We start from the raw sequence: 7,236 nt of genomic DNA on the forward strand, positions 1-7,236 counted from the left end.
TGCCAATGTGTTAAGAGCCTTTAGTGACCTCATCTAACAGGAATCTAGACATCTATACGTGGGACTCGATGACATGCTGTACTCTTGAGAGCAGTCATTGGATTGATTCCATAGCGTTGCTGTGACAGCGTGGAAGCACCATGGGGCATTTTCAGAAGCAGCATGGAGGCTATAAGCCAAAACAAAGTGTCCTGGCATAAATCCTCAGTAAGTATTTATTAAGATCAATGGCTACATACAGTGTGCTGATGGTAGCTTTCTGCTCTGAGTTAAAATTAAGGTGAATTGTATTATCGATGAATTAGGACCTCCTCCACGCCTTTAAAGAACAGGACGGGGGTTTGTTTTTTGTTTTTTTTTCACACACAACTTACATATCTTGCTAGTTACCAGACATTGCATCGTCATGTTTACACATTCTTTTAACCTATAGCCAGTCTGTAGTGGTTTGGTGACAATGATGTGACCTACAGAAAAGTCTTGGATAAGGGCCAGGATCAGATTGTGGTGAGTCATTTGACCTCTACTTATGTGGACAGTTTGAAGGCGCTAACAGTCAGTTCATAATCACATTCAAAGCACTCAGTGTGTAATAGCCAGCACTGGAAAAAGCGGTGCCTTTCAGAGAGGGTTCCTTGAAAGTTAGAGGGGAGAAGGAGGACCCAGAGGACCCTCAAGACTAGAAGATGTTTATAGAAGGCAAGATTCTTGTTGGCCAGGGATAAAAGAATAATTTTCTTCTCCTTTATATATGTTTTCAAAAATCGGTGGTTGCAAGACCTTATCCGGATCTGCATTATCTTAGATATTCTTGAGTACTGTTTTGAGCATTTGGGGTATATTTTCCAGGACGCCCTCTTCCCTCAAAGAGGTTTCCTTCAAAGGAAAGAAGAAGATTTGGGGTTTGAACTTACACCCTGGAAATAAAGAATATTTAACTGAAAGGATCGTCTAGGATAAGAACATAAGACATACCAAGTAATTCAATGAAAGCAAATGAAATAATTTTGCTCTCATTTCTGCAACAAAAAAGAAGAGAGAATTGATATTGTCATATGTTTTACAGTCTTTAACAGTCATAAACTCTTCTGTAAGCACTGCCTCTCCAGTTGAGCTTATGATCTGAAGTACTAAATCCAGTCAGCTGAAGTCAAATCAGTTGTCAAAAGGAAACATCTTTTGACCCTAAAAACCGGTCTGGAGCAGTGATTCTCAAATTCTGCGTCTGGAATCACTCGTGATCCATTATAGTCCTTGTTCATGGATCATGCGTGATTCAAGATCTCATGTAACCCCGTCTAAGGCACTCAATTTTTAAGTCAATATTATACACAGAGTACCAGACCTAGACATCTCTTTATACATTTGTTATCAAAATTGTTGCAACTTGACTTCTGGTTCTGGGCACAGTCCTCCAGGGAACATCTGTGAATTTTTTTGTTGGTTGATTGGTTTTATTTACCAAAATAGTAGCCCTCTGCCTAAACATAAATTGAGAGCTGCTGGTCTCAAGAGTAATATCAGCAAATTGAGGTTATTTAACTTTAAAATCTACTGTCTGTCTTTGTCTTTGCCTAAGCTAATGACTCACTTCAAGTTGTTCTAGTCAATTATTTCCTGTTTCCTCATTCTGAGTTCAGAAATAATAAAGTAGTGGTTACTGAGTGTTTTGTTTATACATTTGATCTAACAACTACTGCCTTTTCAGTAAATAAATGCTAAGCTCAAAGAAGTTTTCACATTTTCTTTTCTTAAAGTATTTCAACATAAGTGACAAGAATTTTCACAAAGGATTTTTCCAGAAATTTGATAGGGCATCTGTGACTCCATTTTTTAAGTCTTGGATTAAAATACTGAATGCCAGTAGAAGCTAACACAACATTGTAAAGCAACTATACTCCAATAAAAATTAATTTAAAAAGTAAAATAAGGGGCTTCCCTCGTGGCGCAGTGGTTGAGAGTCCGCCTGCCGATGCAGGGGACGCGGGTTCGTGCCCCGGTCCGGGAGGATCCCACATGCCGCGGAGCGGCTGGGCCCGTGAGCCATGGCCGCTGAGCCTGCGCGTCCGGAGCCTGTGCTCCGCAACGGGAGAGGCCACAACAGTGAGAGGCCTGCGTAACGCAAAAAAAAAAAAAAAAAAAAAAAAAGTAAAGTAAAATAAAATATTGAATGCCCCTTGACCATGGACATTGCCATAAGTAACTCAGCTCTGTATATTTCATCAGATTGGCAATGAAGCTCTGGTAGTCTCTGAAAGATGGCCTGATTAGTGTTCAGTAATAATCTTTGCTTTTCTTTGTCTACTCCTAAAACACTGAAAATGGTGTATCTTTTGAATGTACTAATGTTTTTCAAAGACAACAATTTCTAAAGAACTCACTCTTTAAAGTTTTTTCTTAGGGAAGTTTCTTAAATAGTTTTCATATTGCACTGACAAATTGATATAGAGTATATTTGGATGTTTAGTAGTATCAATAAGTCTTATCATCCTGTATTAATTCTTCAAATGTTAATCTTTTGTTTGTTTGTTTGTTCTACCCCCTAGGAAATCCTGAATTATAAAAGAAATGTCATTAGGAATCAGTGACACTGAAGTTTGGAAGAGGCAGTTGGAAATGGTTCTATGTACCCTTTGATATACAGAACAAAAATTATGGACCTGCGTTTCTAAAGTATGCAACAAATTCTTTGTCAAATTTGCTGTAAACAGAGAAAAGGATGATCAGTTGGGCAATGACTTATTATTCCACATTCACAGAGCTGTGTCATTTCCTGTCAGCTAAAGGGTGAGGGCTAAGTCCACACAGCAGCAGTAAATCATAGTAGCGGTCAGCATTAATGAGGAAAAACAGGACCAAATTCTACAACCCAGACCGAAGTACCCTTACCAAACAGCCTACACAGCTTATTGCAGTGCCCTTGACAGGACACTCAGCCATAATTTTAAAGGAAAAGAAAAGAAAAGATTCCTCTCCAAGAGCACAGATTCTTCCCAAACAACAAGTTCAATCCATTGACTTTTATGAGTCTTCTTTCCTCAATTCCTCTTTCTCCAAAAAAAAACCCGCCTCCTGTTCGGTTGATGTTATATAAGGCCAGCTGAGTTAACCATCTCAAAAAAGGGACAGTTGGGAAAGTGGCACCGTTCACTACAGAGCAGGTCACAAGTTTACACCCTGCTGTTATTTTAGTTTTTAATTTTTTTTCCTGCTGTTATTTTATATTGGACTTCATGTATTTGAAGCTACTTCATACGCACCATCTCTTAAATTCTCAAAGAGAATGCCTATGACTCGTATCCATATTTTCTGACATAACGTCTATGAAAGCACCATGCACATTTTCTGTTTTTAATGTTATCTCTGCTCCGTTGACGATGCTTATAAGAGACCAGGGCTTTCTCCTCAAGGCACACTTGCTCCTTCAAACACTTCTGCTGGCGTCTGAGGAGAGGCAGGCAACCATGAATAAACAATTAGGATTATGCCTTAAATATTCACTGTGAGCCCAGACCTCCCTAAATACACTGAACCTGAAAAGGGAGGAGGAGGGGATGCCTGACGTGTGTTTCTAAAGAAGAATGTTCGAAAGTAGAGGGCATGTGATCTTCTAAGCAGCCTTACTGTGGGACTTAAAGGAAGCAGATATTATCATTGTCTTGTAAGGATGAAACTAAGGAAAAGAATTCAGTCAGTGTTTGCCCAAGGTCAGACAGTGCTTTAGTTTAGCTGGGACTAAAAGCCAATGTCCTGACTTGTGGGCCAGTGCTCATAGAAAGAACACAGAGCTGTTGTTGTTTATCAGGTCTGTGCCATCCCTAGATGGCTATTCTCTCTCAGTTAGCCCTCTCTCCAGGCCTGGAATCAACCTGTTTTGTGTCAGAGGGGATACAGTTTCTATGGGAGGGGGTGCTTCCCTCTAGTAAGTAGAGGGTTGTTAACCACAGAGGAAAGAATTCTTAAGTTCAGACTTCTTAGGGCGGCTGAATGCTGAATGCACACGATGTAGTAACCAATCCATATGGAAATGTTTGCTATTTTTTCTCTTCTCTTGAACTTAGGGGTAATTAGAGAAAGGAGAGAGTAATAGGAAACAAGAAGAATAACAAAAGACAGGACATTAGGTAATGTATGATTCCCTAAATGGGGCTGCACTCCTTCCAAATGAATGTTTTCCTTAGGGAAAACCTTTCATTGCAATCTAAAATTTTAGTCTTTTCTAGGACTTTAGGTATCATTTAGATCTGAAAATCTCATTGAGGATAAGCAGTGTCATCAAAGTCATAGTGAAGTGACAGCTGCAAACGTAGAATTGGAGCCATTCATTCAAATAATCAAGTCATTACCCTGCTTCAAGCCTTCCTGTATCTGACTACATATTGCCCTTAGAATGAAATCCAAATTCTATGAGCCTATCTCCAAGGCCCATTTATTAGCTCCTGTCCTTTGTCCTTTTTCTCCTGCTCTCCTATATATTTTCTCCCTCCTTCAGTGGGCCTACTGACTCCAGCCTTCCTTCTGTTTCTTCCACCTGCTGAGTTCTTCTCTGCATATAACCTTTTCACTGTCAGTTCCCTTACCTTCCAGTGGACCTTCTCAAGGTTGATTTGTTCTCACCATTAAAGACTCATCCTCCTTAGAGAGGCATTGCCAGGCCACTGGGTCTAATCCCCACCTTCCTACGCTTCATCATGCCATCGTGTTTTGTCTTCATAGAACTTGGCACATTCATTCTTATTTGTGTACTTGCTTACTTCTTTATTGTCTATCTCTTGTCTGGCATATGTACTCTGTGAGAGCAGCAAGCAGGCTGGCTTGTTTACTGTTATATCTACAGTTTCTAGAACAGTGCTAAATGCTAAATGAATTTTTTAAATATATTGAGTATCTACTATACAGTAGTAGAGACTCAAAGAAGACAAGGAAATAATTCTTAGCCTAAAGGGATTCAAAGCCTGGTGACTTCAGGCAGTTGTTTTTCTACCCTATTACACAGCCATTAAATTTCACTCAGCAGGGACTTCCATGGTGGTGCAGTAGTTAAGACTCTGCCTGCCCATGCAGGGGACACGGGTTCGATCCCTGGTCCGGGAAGATCCCATATGCTGAGGAGCAACTAAGCCCGTGCGCCACAACTACTGAGCCTGCGCTCTAGAGCCGGTGATCCACAACGAGAGAAGCCACCGCAATGAGAAGCCCGTGCACCGCAACGAAGAGTAGCCCCTGCTCGCCGCAGTTAGAGAAAGCCTGTGCACAGCAACGAAGGACCAACGCAGCCAAAAATAAAATAAATTTATTTAAATAAATAAAATAAATTTATTTAAATAAATATAATTAAAATTTTAAAAAATTTCACTCAGCAACTGGCAGATTCCTGGAGATTCAGGTCACCTGATTTCCAAAAATAGTCTATGGTTCCAGATTATTCATTAAAGTGATTAGGTCTCTCATTTTGCCTGGGCCAGACCCTGTTTACAACTGTTGTTCTGACCATTAGTGGTACCCCCTTCTGCTCTCAAAAATGTCCCAGCTTATATGATAAATTACATGCTCATCTTATTCATTGTCAGCCAAATACTAATAATTCATAACTATTGCTAGTTAGAGCAGCTTAACCACATAAACTATATCAATTCAGGAATGTGGTAGGTCAAATCATATTTCCAGAAAGGAGCAACTTCCTAAGTTAAAAATCTGAGGGAAAAAAAAAAGGGTGGATCTATTCTCTTAGCTCCAATTAGTGAGTGCACTCATGAGGCCAGAATTTCCCAAGATATGTTCAACAGTTCTGAGAAGTGAAAATGAGAGTTACGTGTGAAATATAAAGTAGGTGGAGGATTCTTTAATGTGCCAGAAGCTGTCCTGCAAACTTCACTTGCATTTCCTCATCATTACTATTACGACTCTCATTTTACAGATGATGAAATTGAGGCTTAGAGAGGTTAAGTGACTTATCCGAGGTCACACGGATACACTTCTTTGTGATTTCCTGCCCCCAACCACTATGTCCATGGCTTCTCAAACAAGTAAATAATTAGATCAAAGTTTCCTGTGCTTAAGTAGTTTTGAGGAATGCTGGGTTAAACTACGTTAGGTATGTTACCTTTCATTTACTGTTTGTAATATGTCAAAGTGCTTGGCACATCTTCAAGGGGTGATACGGGCACAGTGTCTCAATCACTAATTGGGATGCAGGACGCTTTTTGTGAGCACACTTTCTGCAGAGCAAACTTTGGCCAGTGCTGCTTTAGCAATCTGAGCAGGGCCAGCGATCCCCTTTTCTATGAGTCAGCCCTGTGTGTGTATGAACACAGCCCTACACACCGAGTCAGTCTTCCTTTGAGCGGCTCCAGTTTTCTCTACTCTGAAAGGAAGAGGAGACCATCCTTAGATCCCTGAGTCTTCATGGTCCTAGGGTTGATACTTACATGTATGCTTTTAACCACCTATCATTGTGCCTTTTCACTCCCCATATTGAACTTTCTGGTTTTTCACCTCATCTTCTTCTCATTTACAAACCTAGAAGTGTCCATGGGGGAACCTATACGGTTTTTTGGTTGTTTTTTTTTTTGGCCAGTGTCCTTAATACAATTTAATAGGTGAAACCTCTGCAAATTTTGTCATTTGCAACAACATGGATGGACTTGGAGGGCATTATGCTGAGTGAAATAAGTCAGAGAGAAAGACAAATACTCTGTGATATCACTTATATGTGAAATCTAAAAAATAAACTAGTGAATATAACATAAGAAGCAGACCCACAGATACAGAGAACGAACTAATGGTCACCAGTGGGGAGAGGGTAGTGGTGAGGGGCAATACAAGGATAGGGGATTAAGAGGTACAACCTATATGTATAAAGTGAATAAGCTACAAGGATACATTGCACAGCACAGGGAATATAGCCAATATTTTATAGTAACTATAAATGGAGTATAATCTTTAAAAATTGATTTACTGTATTGTACACCTGAAACATATGATACTGTAAATCAACTATACCTCAATAAAAATTTTAAAAATAGGTGAAAACTCCTGATCACTTGAAGCACAGGAAATGAAGATGAGAAAAGAAGGACCTTTTTATAGGGTAGAGAGAACAAACGTGTGGCCATTTTTAGTCCTCTCTGAGACTTCCAGGTGGGTGGGTAGGGGGTAGATGCAGAGGCGAGGTGGAGAGGGAGTGAAGGGTTGGACCTGCATTTTTCAGCTAAGCAAATTTCTATTTTCTGGGTC

The sequence above is a fragment of the Grampus griseus genome (genome assembly GCF_964374135.1).
Source record: "Grampus griseus genome assembly, chromosome: 7".
In the NCBI taxonomy this organism is placed as follows: Eukaryota; Metazoa; Chordata; class Mammalia; order Artiodactyla; family Delphinidae; genus Grampus; species Grampus griseus.